Source organism: Scyliorhinus canicula, chromosome 2, assembly GCF_902713615.1.
Source record: "Scyliorhinus canicula chromosome 2, sScyCan1.1, whole genome shotgun sequence".
Classification (NCBI taxonomy): domain Eukaryota; kingdom Metazoa; phylum Chordata; class Chondrichthyes; order Carcharhiniformes; family Scyliorhinidae; genus Scyliorhinus; species Scyliorhinus canicula.
The window spans coordinates 200,949,850-200,964,089 of record NC_052147.1 but is presented as its reverse complement, the minus strand read 5'-3'; the positions used below and the strand labels follow the sequence as shown (position 1 = coordinate 200,964,089).

Genomic DNA, 14,240 nt, shown 5'->3' with positions numbered 1-14,240 from the left:
TAAATTTTAGGTTCTACGTTCTAAGTCACAATGAAAGAGGAGATTGCTCAGACATTGGATGGCTAAAAAATTATAAAGCAGGGTTGATGAATAATAATAATCTTTATTGTCACAAGTAGACTTACATTAACACTGCAATGACGTTACTGTGAAAATCCCCTAGTCGCCACACTCCGGCGCCTGTTCAGGTACATAGAGGGAGAATTCTTAATGTCCAATTGACCTAACAGCATGTCTTTCGGGACTTGTGGGAGGAAACAGGAGCACCCAGAGGAAACCCACGCAGACACTTGGAGAACGTTCAGACTCCACGTCCAGTGACCCAAGCTGGGAATCGAACCTGGGACCCTGGAGCTGTGAAGCAACAGTGCTACCCACTGTGCTACCTTGTTATGCTTAAAAGTTAACAAATCTGGGCTGGATGAGATCCATCCAAGGATACCGAAGAAAGGTGGAAATTGCAGATGCTCTGGCCACAATCTTCCAATCCTCCTTAAATACAGGGTTAGCTCCAGAGGACTGAAGAATTATTTTGTTCAAAAAAGGGTGTAAGGATAGCCTGTAAACTACAGGCCAGTAAATTTAACCTCTGTGGGGTAAGAGAATATTTTGAAATTAACAGTCTCTTGGAGAAATGTGGACTAATTAAGAAAAGCCAGCATGGATTTGTTAAAGGCAAATCATGTTTAACTAACTTGCTTGAGTTTTATGGTGAGGTAACAGAAAGGATTGATGAGGGTCATGTGGTTGATATGATGTACATGGACTTCTAAAATACATTTGATATAGTCCCTCTTAACAGGCTTGTCCACAAAGTTGAAGCTGGGGAATAAAAAGGACAGTGGCAGCATGGATACGAAGTTGACTAAGTTACAGGAAACAGAAAGTAATGGTGAACAGTTGTTTTCACAGGCTGCAGGAAGATATTTAGTGAAGTTCCCCAAAGGTCAGTGTTAGTGCTACCGCTTTTCTTGATCTCTGCTAATGACCTAGTCTTGGTGTACAGCAGTGTTCTTGAAACTTTTTTTCCCAGGGCCCACTTTTGTCAATCTTCAGGACCCAAGCTGGCCGACCTTTGTGTCACATGCCACGTTCATTTACCTTGAATGCGAAAGGGGCCTGCTTGATCCTCATGATCTCACTCATCAAATCCCTCAATGCAGAAGGAAGCCATTTGGCCCATCGAGACTGCACTGACCCTCTGAAAGTGCATCCTACCTAGGCCCTAGCCCCACAAACCCACCTAATCAGGGGGCATAGCAGCACAGTGGTTAGCACAGTTGCATCACAGCTCCAGGGACCCAGGTTCAATTTCTAGCTTGGCTCACCGTCTGTGTGGAGTCTGCACATTCTCCCCGTGTCTGCGTGGGTTTCCTCCGGGTGCTCCGGTTTCTTCCCAGTCCAAAGACATGCAGGTTAGGTGGATTGGCCATGATAAATTGCCCTTAGTGTCCAAAAGGTTTGGCGGCGTTGTTGGGTTACGGGGATAGGGGTGGAAGCGAGGGCTTAGGTGGGTCGGTGCAGACTTGATGGGTCGAATGGCCTCCTTCTGTTCTGTATGTTCTATGTAAATTCTATGATTCTAACCTAGCCTTTGGGCATTAAAGGGAAATTAAGCACGGGCATTCTACCTAACCTGCAAACCTTTGGACTGTGGGAGGAAACTGGAGCACCCAGAGATAACCACACAGATACGGGAGAATGTGAAAAGTCCACACAGACAGCCACCCGAGATCAGAATCTAATCCGGGTCCCTGGCATAGAGACAGTAGTGCTAATAGCTGTGCCACCATGCCGCACACCTCAATCAGATTCACAGGAGAGGGCAGTGTGCATATCAGGTGCAGAGTTCAGACAGTTCCTTTGTGCCACCTCCATCTTTGAACAGAAAATCCAATCTTGCACATGTAGGTTGTCGTGAAGGGCAATAGCAACAAAATGCTCGTTTTACTCAGCACTGGATACTCCTAAGAGATGGACTCCAGAATGTTGACAGTCCCATTGACTTTTGGTGTACTTTTAATGTGCTGTCAGAGGCCAAGTAAAATTGGTTTTGTCTTTTCATTTGGAGTCAGCTGTAAGTTAATAACTGTCTCTGGTGTCTCAACCTCGAAAGGAATTTTTCACCCACAACTTCTCTTTCAAAATCTGAACTTCTCTCATTTACCAACACAGTTGACAAAACAATACCTCCAGAAATTGTCGTTATAGACAGTAACCAGCGTCCGCACTGGAGATTGGATGTGGGACTTTTGGCGGATGAGGGGGTGTGCGGGTGGCTGAAGAAATGTATTCAGAGCTACCTGCAAGTCAACGACACGGGGGAAATTTCAGCAACGGTGGTGCGGGAAGCACTGAAGGCGGTGGTCAGGGGGGAGCTGATCTCGATCCGGGCCCATAGGGAGAAGGTGAACAGGGCAGAGACGGACTGACTGGTAAAGGAGATACTACAGATTGATAGAAGGAATGCGGAGACCTCAAAGGTAGGGCTTTTAAGGGAACGCCGGAGGTTACAGGCGGAGTATAGCTTGCTGACCACAGGGAGGGCGGTGGAGCAGCTGAGAAAGGCGAGGGGGGGCGATCTATGGACATGGAGAGAAGGCCAGCAGAATGCTTGCACAGCAGCTCAGGAAGAGGGAGGCAGCTAGGGAAAGTAAAGACGGAGATGGGAACCTGGTTGGTGATTCAGTAGGGGTGAATAAGGCGTTTAGGGATTTCTACAGCAGGCTGTACAGGTCGGAACCCCTACGGGGCCGGAGGGGATGAGGCACTTCTTGGAGGGGCTGAATTTCGCAAAGGTGGACGGGGAGCGGGTCGAAGGGCTGGGGGCCCCAATCGGGCTTGAAGATATAGTGGAGGGCTTGAAGGCCATTATCATAGAATTTACAGTGCAGAAGGAGGCCATTCGGCCCATCGAGTCTGCACCGGCTCTTGGAAAGAGGACCCTACCCAAGGTCAACACCTCCACCCTATCCCCACAACCCAGCAGCCCCACCCAACACTTAGGGCAACTTTGGACACCAAGGGCAATCTATCATGGCCAATCCACCTAACCCGCACATCTTTGGACTGTGGGAGGAAACCGTAGCACCCGGAGGAAACCCACGCACACACGGGGAGGACGTGCAGACTCCGCACAGTGACCCAGCCGGGAATCGAACCTGGGACCCTGGAGCTGTGAAGCATTTATGCTAACCACCATGCTACCGTGCTGCCCAAAAGCATGACTTGCCAGTTTTTATACTCAATGCCCTGTCCAACGAAGGCAGCATTCAGTATGCATTTTTGAGGTCTAGCTTTCTTATGGTCGGAAAACTGCACACAGCCCAATTGCCATTTCTCCTGCAAACAAGGCCACCGCGGTCCTTCCGGCAGCCACCTGCGGGTCGTGACCCACACTGAAAACCCTGGTGTACAGGACACCATTTTTTGTTGATGAATCAAAACTTGGAAATATTTTGAACTATGAGGAAGATCGGGATAAATTTCACAAGGACTTAGGCTGGTAGAATGGGCACACAGCTGACCAGTGCAATTTAATGCAGAGAAGTGTGAAATGATTAATTTGGTAGGAGGAATGAGGAGAGGCTGTTTGGTTGATTTCATTACGGTTGCATAACTTTTCTGTTCTTAACAGAAGTATTATTTGATTGGCACACATTTGGTACTGCAGAGTTAATTGTAAATTTTGAATAAATTATTATATGATACCCTAAGTGATGTAACACTCTATGAATGGTTACCAGATTTTTAAATGTACTTACCTTCAACATTTTTCCCCAATTCTGCGCAATCTTGACAAGGATGTAAATTATCGATCGTTTCACTATGAACAACATTTCTATCCTCAATCTCATTGAATTGGATCTGACGGGGGTTACTGCACAAAATAGCTGTTTCTCAATTTCTCGGATAAACACCATGAAATCCCGACAGCAGGACATGTCGGTAAAAGAAAAACCCAAGCCCACATAAGCCAGCACTTTTATTGGGCACACCTCCACAAAAATGTGGTGAAGTTCTGCAAAACCTGACAGATAGTGAGGAAACCACAGCCTGCGATTTAGCTTGCACCTATGATTCCCATATCTACCTTTGGGGAATTCTTCAGCAAGGTGCTAGTAGGCTGTGTTGACCCAAGCCAAAAACAAAGTGGGGCTACCGGTATATTCTTGCTATTATGGATGTACCTACCCGATTCCCAGAGGCCATTCCCCAGAGAACTATCTCTGCTAGGGTAGTGGTGGAGGGATTATTACAATTCTTTACTCAATATGAGCTATCCGCCAAGATCCAGTATGATCAGGGCTCTAATTTCACGTTCAGAATTTTCCAGGAAGTAATAGGTAACCTCGGTCTAACCCAGCTAAAGTCCTCATGCCATCTTCAGCCACAAGAATCAGAACCTAAAAACAATGATCAGGGAATACTGTAACTCGTATCCCCTTGATTGCGGTAAAGGACTGGATTTTCTTCAGTTCGCCAATGAGTTCTCCAGCTTTACTCCTTTTGAATTAGGTTGCAGACACCAAGGGGCCCCATGAAACTAATCAAGGACAAATCTTTACAACAGAAGACAGTTTCCATGTTGGACTGTTGGCTGGTTTAGCTCACTGGGCTAAATCGCTGGCTTTTAAAGCAGACCAAGCAGGCCAGCAGCACGGTTCGATTCCCATACCAGCCTCCCCGGATATGCGCCGGAATGTGGCGACTAGAGGCTTTTCACAGTAACTTCATTGAAGCCTACTCGTGACAATAAACGATTTTCATTTCATGTGTTCCATGAGTGGCTCACAAGAGTCTGTGAATTGGCTCAGGGGCACTTAGCCTCCCAAACAGGTATGAAAAATAATGGCCAAACAAACATGCCGAACCCTTCAGTCAGCAGACTGTGCTAGTGCTCCTACCAGGGTGAACCTCTAAAAGTTTAGTTCAGTGGTCCAGGATAGCAACAGGATAGCAACGAGAACTGGGGAAGTAAACTATTTAATCAACACCCCAGATTTTAATAATAAAATACAGTGGCATGTCAACATGTTAGAAAGCATTAGTAAAGCCAGAAAGGGACAAGCATGGAAGATAGCAAAATAACCGGAGGACAAACTATGAACTATAGAGAGGCCTGGTTGATGCCCAGATTGAACTGCCTACCATCTGGATAGTAAACACCGAAATTTCAAGGAATTTTACACCATATTCACCAAATTAAATTCAGAACAAAGAAGCGGCCTGGCAAGGCTGAGATGCGCACTACATGATGTGGGAGACTGTAATCCCATTAAGAGAATGGAAAGACTGCCAGACAGCTGAATATACAACTAACATTTCACCCCAAGTGGAATGAAAATGAACAGATGCAACTCCTCCCCGCACGCCCATGGAGGATGAAAGACTCTTATCTCCTATTGACTCTACACTATTATTCTTCAAATGTTTCTAAGATGAGACATCAAAAATATTATTACTACAACATAATGACTACAGCAGACGCGGTAGTCAAATTCCTCTGAAATATAAACTCAGCAAGACTTTTTTTAAACTTCTTTTTATCAAGTCAAAGCAGACATCAGAAGGATATACTGAAAGGTTGCAAGAGCCATGTTTCTCTCTTGGAAGTATTGCACACATAAATTGCAGAGTAACCATTCTATTAAAAGAAATCCACTGCAAACCAAGATCTTTTAGGGATAAAACATTGAAATCAGCCCCTTAGAGCTACACCCAGGAAGGCCAAATGAACAAAATGGCCACAATGTAGAATCACTGCATCAAAACCAGCCAAAGGACTGTTGACTGTATATTTATTTGATTGTTCATTTTCTCCACTGACTATAAAAAATCTTCAAGTCTTTCCTTGTTTTCTACTGTCTGTACAAGTGCGTAGCAGGGCCTGAGGGAAGGTGTCCACTGCATGAATGAGGGTTACAATTTTGCTTTTATTACAATTACAGCTAAATTCACAACAGAAGCCCAATACAGCCAGACCTAGAATAGTGAATCAGGTGAGTTAATTTTTACCCCTCCTCGCAAGGTTATAACGGAAGGTTTTTTAAAAAAAAGACAGCAACATGAAATATTAAGTGTTCACTTTCCAATTAGCTTTACAGGCATAACATGACCTTCATAATATTTAGTGGCACATCCTATGAATTAAGTGGGACACAGGACAGGAAGTAAATTCAAAGAAAGAATGCAAGACATGGCTGGGCACAGTAGTTTAATTAATATGAACTGGAATAGGAACAGAATGTGACAAAAGTTCCACAGTAAAGTATGGTTGAAGTGAGTCAGTATTGTTTAATTTGGCTATTGGAAGTGCAAATCAATATCCAGATCATAAGCTGGGTAGAAACATTTCCTAGTGCTAAAATCATTAGCAAAGGCATTTTCCGCCCAAGTCTCTGAGCTGCAATTGCAGAATGTGGTAGTTACTTCTATGCACAGAGAGCATATTTGCACTATTATTGTGCAAGTACAAAATTTACATGACTTTTAGTGTTGTCTGTCCTTTTCCATGGTCAGGTATGGGATGAGTGAAAGAGGAAGAAGGGGACAAGACTTATTAACAGCAATTACTAGGATACTCTGTAAATAATAGGTTTTCTGTCAATTAGGCAAACTCTGTAAGTCCCCTTTGGCAAATACTGTTGTTTGTTCGGCTCAGAAGCTTTCTTTCATCCTGGGAGTTTTAGAAGTGCTTGGAGAAAAGACACTAGCACATTCTCCTCGCATAGTCTACTACCAAAGATATCCCATGTTGAGTAAACTGGGAATGGTAGAACTTAAATCCAAAGTGCCTAAAGGAAACATTATTGGAGAGCATACATAAGAACATAGGAACTAGGAGCAGGAGTAGGCCATCTGGCCCCTCGAGCCTGCTCCGCCATTCAATGAGATCATGGCTGATCTTTTGGGGACTCAGCTCCACTTTCCGGCCCGAACACCATAACCCTTAATCCCTTTATTCTTCAAAAAACTATCGATCTTTACCTTAAAAACATGTAATGAAGGAGCCTCAACTGCTTCACTGGGCAAGGAATTCCATAGATTAACAACCCTTTGGGTGAAGAAGTTCCTCCTAAACTCAGTCCTAAATCTACTTCCCCTTATTTTGAGGCTATGTCCCCTAGTTCTGCTTTCACCCGCCAGTGGAAACAACCTGCCCGCATCTATCCTATCTATTCCCTTCATAATTTTAAATGTTTCTATACGATCCCCCCTCATCCTTCTAAATTCCAACGAGTACAGTCCCAGTCTACTCAACCTCTCCTCATAATCAAACCCCTTCAGCTCTGGGATTAACCTAGTGAATCTCCTCTGCACACCCTCCAGTGCCAGTACGTCCTTTCTCAAGTAAGGAGACCAAAACTGAACACAATACTCCAGGTGTGGCCTCACTAACACCTTATACAATTGCAACATAACCTCCCTAGTCTTAAACTCCATCCCTCTAGCAATGAAGGACAACATTCCATTTGCCTTCTTAATCACCTGTTGCACCTGTAAACCAACCTTCTGTGACTCATGCACTAGCACACCCAAGTCTCTCTGCACAGCGGCATGCTTTAATATTTTATCGTTTAAATAATAATCCCGTTTGCTGTTATTCCTACCAAAATGGATAACCTCACATTTGTCAATATTGTATTCCATCTGCCAGACCATAGCCCATTCACTTAACCTATCCAAATCCCTCTGCAGACTTCCAGTATCCTCTGCACTTTTCGCTTTACCACTCATCTTAGTGTCATCTGCAAACTTGGACACATTGCCCTTGGTCCCCAACTCCAAATCATCTATGTAAATTGTGAACAATTGTGGGCCCAACATGGATCCCTGAGGGACACCACTAGCTACTGATTGCCAACCAGAGAAACACCCATTAATCCCCACTCTTTGCTTTCTATTAATTAACCAATCCTCTATCCATGCTACTACTTTACCCTTAATGCCATGCATCTTTATCTTATGCAGCAACCTTTTGTGTGGCACCTTGTCAAAGGCTTTCTGGAAATTCAGATATACCACATCCATCGGCTCCCCATTATCTACTGCACTGGTAATGTCCTCACAAAATTCCACTAAATTAGTTAGGCATGACCTGCCCTTTATGAACCCATGCTGTGTCTGCCCAATGGGACAATTTCTATCCAGATGTCTCGCTATTTCTTCCTTGATGATAGATTCCAGCATCTTCCCTACTAGCGAAGTTAAGCTCACTGGCCTATAATTTCCTGCTTTCTGCCTACCTCCTTTTTTAAACAGTGGTGTCACGTTTGCTAATTTCCAATCCACCGGGACCACCCCAGAGTCTAGTGAATTTCGGTAAATTATCACTAGTGCATCTGCAATTTCCCTAGCCATCTCTTTTAGCACTCTGGGATGCATTCCATCAGGGCCAGGAAACTTGTCTACCTTTAGCTCCATTAGCTTGCCCATCACTACCTCCTTAGTGATAACAATCCTCTCAAGGTCCTCACCTGTCATAGCCTCATTTCTATCAGTCGCTGGCATGTTATTTGTGTCTTCCACTGTGAAGACCGACCTAAAAAACCTGTTCAGTTCCTCAGCCATTTCCTCATCTCCCATTATTAAAACTCCCTTCTCATCCTCTAAAGGACCAATATTTACCTTAGCCACTCTTTTTTGTTTTATATATTTGTAAAAACTTTTACTGTCTGTTTTTATATTCTGAGCAAGTTTACTCTCATACTCTATCTTACTCTTCTTTATAGCTTTTTAGTAGCTTTCTGTTGCCCCTAAAGATTTCCCAGGCCTCTAATCTCCCAGCAATCTTTGCCACTTTATATGCTTTTTCCTTCAATTTGATACTCTCCCTTATTTCCTTAGATATCCACGATCGATTTTCCCTCTTTCTACCGTTCTTCCTTTTTGTTGGTATAAACAAAAAGCACTGTGAAAAATCGCTTGGAAGGTTCTCCACTGCTCCTCAACTGTTCCACCATAAAGTCTTAGCTCCCAGTCTACCTTAGCTAGTTCTTCTCTCATCCCCTTGTAATCTCCTTTGTTTAAACACAAAACACTAGTATTTGATTTTACTTTCTCACCCTCCATCTGTATTTTAAATTCCACCATATTGTGATCGCTCCTTCCGAGAGGATCCCTAACTATGAGATCATGAATCAATCCTGTCTCATTACACAGGACAAGATCTAGGACCGCTTGTTCCCTCGTAGGTTCCATTACATACTGTTCTAGGAAACTATCGCGGATACATTCTATAAACTCCTCCTCAAGGTTGCCTTGACCGACCTGGTTAAACCAATCGACATGTAGATTAAAATCCCCCATGATAACTGCTGTACCATTTCTACATGCATCAGTTATTTCTTTGTTTATTGCCTGCCCCACCATAACGTTACTATTTGGTGGCCGATAGACTACTCCTATCAGTGACTTTTTCGCCTTACTATTCCTGATTTCCACCCAAATGGATTCAACCTTATCCTCCATAGCACCGATGTCATCCCTTACTATTGCCCGGATGTCATCCTTAAATAACAGAGCAACACCACCTCCCTTACCATCCACTCTGTCCTTCCGAATAGTTTGATACCCTCGGATATTTAACTCCCAGTCGTGACCATCCTTTAACCATGTTTCAGTAATGGCCACTAAATCATAGTCATTTACGATGATTTGTGCCATCAACTCATTTACTTTATTCCGAATACTACGAGCATTCAGGTAAAGTACACTTATGTTGGTTTTTTTACCTCTGTTTTGAATCTTAACATCTCCAGTTTTATTCCTTTTGTTATTACTGGGCCTATTCACTGAGCTCCCCTCAGTCACTGTACCTTGTACTGTCGCCCTTTTAGATTTTTGACTATGTCTTCTCTGCCTTGCACTTTTCCCCTTACTTCCTTTTGCTTCTGTCCCTGTTTTACTACCTTCCAACTTCCTGCATCGGTTCCTATCCCCCTGCCACATTAGTTTAAACCCTCCCCAACAGCTCTAGAAAACATCCCCCCTAGGACATCGGTTCCAGTCCTGCCCAGGTGCAGACCGTCCGGTTTGTACTGGTCCCACCTCCCCCAGAACCGGTCCCAATGCCCCAGGAATTTGAATCCCTCCCTCTTGCACCATCTCTCGAGCCACGCATTCATCCTATCTATCCTGACATTCCTACTCTGACTAGCTCGTGGCACTGGTAGCAATCCTGAGATTACTACCTTTGAGGTCCTACTTTTTAGTTTAACTCCTAACTCCCTGAATTCCGCTTTTTTACCTATATCGTTGGTGCCTATGTGCACCACGACAGCTGGCTGTTCACCCTCCCCCCCCCCCAGAATGTCCTGCAGCCGCTCTGAGACATCCTTGACCCTTGCACCAGGGAGGCAACATACCATCCTGGAGTCTAGATTGCGTCCACAGAACCGCCTATCTATTCCCCTTACAATCGAGTCCCCTATCACTATAGCCCTGCCATTTTTCTTCCTGCCCTGCTGCGCAGCAGAGCCAGCCACGGTGCCATGAACCTGGCCTCTGCTGCCTTCCCCTGGTGAGCCATCTCCCTCAACAGTATTCAAAGCGGTATATCTGTTTTGCAGGGAGATGACCGCAGGGGACACCTGCACTGCCTTCCTACTCTTGCTCTGTCTTTTGGTCACCCATTTGCTATCTCCCTCAGTAACTTTCACCTGCGGTGTGACCAACTCGCTAAACGTGCTATCCACGACCTCCTCAGCATCGTGGATGCTCCAAAGTGAGTCCATCCGCAGCTCCAGAGCCGTCAAGCGGTCTAACGAGCTGCAACTGAACACACTTCTTGTTTACGAAACATTAACAATGATTCATTATTTTTCTTACACACTTGTCAGAATTCTTGGGAATTTCCTTGAGAATCTCCCAATCATCCAATGTAACTTCAATGCAAAACCCTTGTGTATGTATCTATCTGGGGTTTCTGCCAAGCTTATGTCGGCCTGAGGAAATTCTTAGCCTCTATCTTTAACACTGTTCCAACACTGACAAAGCTAAATGGCAACCAAAAGATTTAAGTGATTTAATTTCCTTCTCTTTTCCCTACCACAGCAAAACCTGTTATTTAGCATGCTCTAGGAATGGGAGTTGCAACTATGAAATATGCTGGTTTACAATCAAGTTCTTGGGTGATCACGTGGCGATGCGGTTGTCAATATCTTGCGAGAGGTACAACAGTGCGAATCTGGTGAACACCATCAATACAGCATTGTGCTGCAAAACAGTCAGAGGCTGGGAGCAGAAAGAGGGCAGGCCACCGATAACAATTACCAGTGGGTTTGACAATTATTAGCGGCCATGTGATCTTGCACTGATGGGGACCAAATGTTAGCGATAATTTCTGACAATATCTCAGAATTCAAAATAACAGAGGTAAAGAACGGAAAGGCCAAAATCAAGATTTGTGCTGGGCACGAACCAGTTTGCAATTCACCTGGCCCGCTCCCATTGACGAGTTCTGGATCTCGCCCAAAGATGGCGGGGAGAGGGGAAGGTTTTCTATTCTGAAATTCAGTTTCATCCCTTTTGACTGAATAGCCTCTGGTGTCACAGATGAAGGCTATTTTAAATGAGGATTAGCCTTGTTAGTTATGATGGCACTACACAGCTGCAGGTTGTGTTTGCAGCTTGCTCCTGCTGGTGGTTACAGATGCCTGCAGGCTGCTGTTGCTGTTTCCTTTTTCTGTAGCCGGAAAGAACGACAATTTTTTCCAAGATACCTGGGTCTTGGTGTACCGGGCTCAGGGAAACATCTAAGTCCAGAAGGCAATCCGGTTTGAAGCAAGAAGATGCTGCGGGACATGGTGCGCGGCATTGATCCAAATGGGCCACCTGTTAACACTGTTAAAGAAAAGCTTTTGCAGATTGCTGATGTCTTTCTTGCTGGTGTGGTGACTGTTCCATGTAACTGGCACGTGACTGTGGGTTAACCATGCTGGAAGTCAAGGATGTTCAACTGCACCTTGAGCACCAGTGGAATATGTGGATGCTAGTATTTGGTTCCGGTGAGATTGGGCCGTGTGGGAGGGCCTGCACAGCTGCGTCTCCTGGGCAGAGAATGGCACTGATACATGGAACAAGTCACACATTGATGGACAGATCACTTCAAGAAAGTTCTGGACATGATAACACATTCTCACGCTTATCCTCTGTTTCTGTTGAGGAACCTGCAAAGGGTGATATCATGTGTTTATTAATTTTTTATTGCAGGTGAAAATGGACTGATATAGTTTTGTATTGGTACCAATATGGAATGGTGATGTTTCTTGTTGTTTAATAGTTAGTATGGTATGTGGACTGTTACGTACTTTATTTTAAAATCTTTGTTACTGTTGGCCGTTTAATAAACAAAATATTCTCAACTCTCAAGTGCCTCCTCGAGGACACACGTGCCATGTCTCTGAGGATGATTAGTGGACAACATGTCCTTTGATGCCTTAACTCTAGAAGCGTCAGCGTCATACAGGCAGCTGCCAACAATCAAACACTAATGAGCTGGGCTTCAGCACTGAGGATCCTTTTGAGACCAATGGGTACGTGTGAATCAGGGGAAGGCACCTTGTTTTGGCAGAGGTCTAGGGGCTCCTGATATGGCCGGGGGGGGGGGGGGGGGGGGGGGGGGGGGTGGTGAGTGTGAAGGGTGAGGTTTGACAGCACAACTGGCTCGATGAATGGCACTCGGACAGAAGACGGGACACACAAGGGTGGGGGAGACTTAGGAGATTTGTGGGTCCCGAGATGGAAGACTAAACTGATTGTAGGTCTATCTCCTTCTCTAATTCTTTGCAGATGCACAAATGGTTGCTGGTGTCAATCACGCAACCGCTACCCTCATGTTGCTGGTGGCAGCCGAGGCGGTCAGGAGCCGGAGAAGATAGCAGCGACACCGCAGGCTGGAGGCGGCGCCCCATGTGCAGGCACCCAGCTGCCCACCAGGCAGAGGAGGGACCCAGATGGGGAGGCCAGCGACGGGCCAAGGTGGACAGACACCGTTGGTCTTTCAAGGAGATGACAGACAACAGGTATTGCAGGAGGCTCCATCTCAGGAGAGAAATAGTGCAGCACCTGTGCCATGTCCTCATGGACTTGGCACCCTATGGAGAACTGTGCCCAGGGGGTGGGGTGAGTGGAGGTCAACAGGGGGTGGGGGACAGGCAGGCCCACTGTGAAGATTAACATGTATCGGGCATTACATGTTTTAATAGTAAACATTTTACATTCCCAGATAGTGGTCGTGATCCTCCGGCCTCATTGCACTCGCGCTCAAGGGTGAAATGAGGCCAGCGAATAGCGGGAGAAGGCAAAAAAGGGAACCACGCCAGGCGCCAATGTTTGGGATGCAACTGGCCTGCTCCTGCAGGCGAATTCGGAATCCCACCGTAGCGTGGCGAGAAACCAATTATCACCACTTAAGCCTCATTGGCATAAAATTAACAAGAGCCATCTGTCATCCAAAGGCCTCCTGTCATTTATTGGCCTCCCCAGCGAGTGCTCACGCTGGCGCCGATTGGTACTCCTTTTTAAAAATGTGAACCTGACGGAAGGACTTCTGTGGGGAGCCGAGGAGGGTGTAGCAATCTTTTCACACAAACAAAGAGACCGGGGGCGCTGGCCTCGTAACCCAATGCTCGGGGGGGGGGCAAACACTCACCGCATCACCGTGCCAACACTTGGCTCCCAACCCCTGTCGCTGCCTGTCTGCCCCACCCCCACCGATCACCCATAACTCTCACCGAGTGTTGAGGCCTCTAGCTGCGTGGCTGAAGACTATCGCTAATATGGCATTGGCAATCATGGTTAAGTGAACACTTGACACATCCCAAGTGGGTTCCCGTGGGTAGGCGGGCCACATAGCATGTGGGAATTATTGCCTAGCATTCCAATCAAAGCTTGATGTCTGGACACTGTGTGGAAGTCAACACCACGCTGCAGCCAACGTCTCAGGCCGAGACTTGACCATGGCCGAAGGGTGGGTTGGTGCCATGGGGAGGGGGGCGTTGCCTGGAGAGACAGGCAAAGGGTCGGAGGTCAGCCCGCATCGCGGAAGAAAGTGACAGAGGCAACATTATGGTTGTGCAAAAATTATTTCATGGGCTGTACAATACCCCATTCCCAATAGTGCCGCCCCCCCCAATGCCACCCCCTACCCAGTGCCCTCAGTGATGCTCAACATCCCTGGCCCTCCTAGATCTACCACTACGTCTTGGTGTTTCCCCAGGATGCACATCTGAGGC

At 45.9% G+C, this 14,240-nt stretch overlaps 1 protein-coding gene across 7 annotated transcripts in view; it reads right to left on the bottom strand.

The window, feature by feature from the left end:
* atf2 (activating transcription factor 2) overlaps positions 1 to 14,240 on the bottom strand; it is a 226,610-nt gene that overhangs the window by 196,884 nt on the left and 15,486 nt on the right. The gene's annotated exons all lie outside the window — the stretch shown is intronic.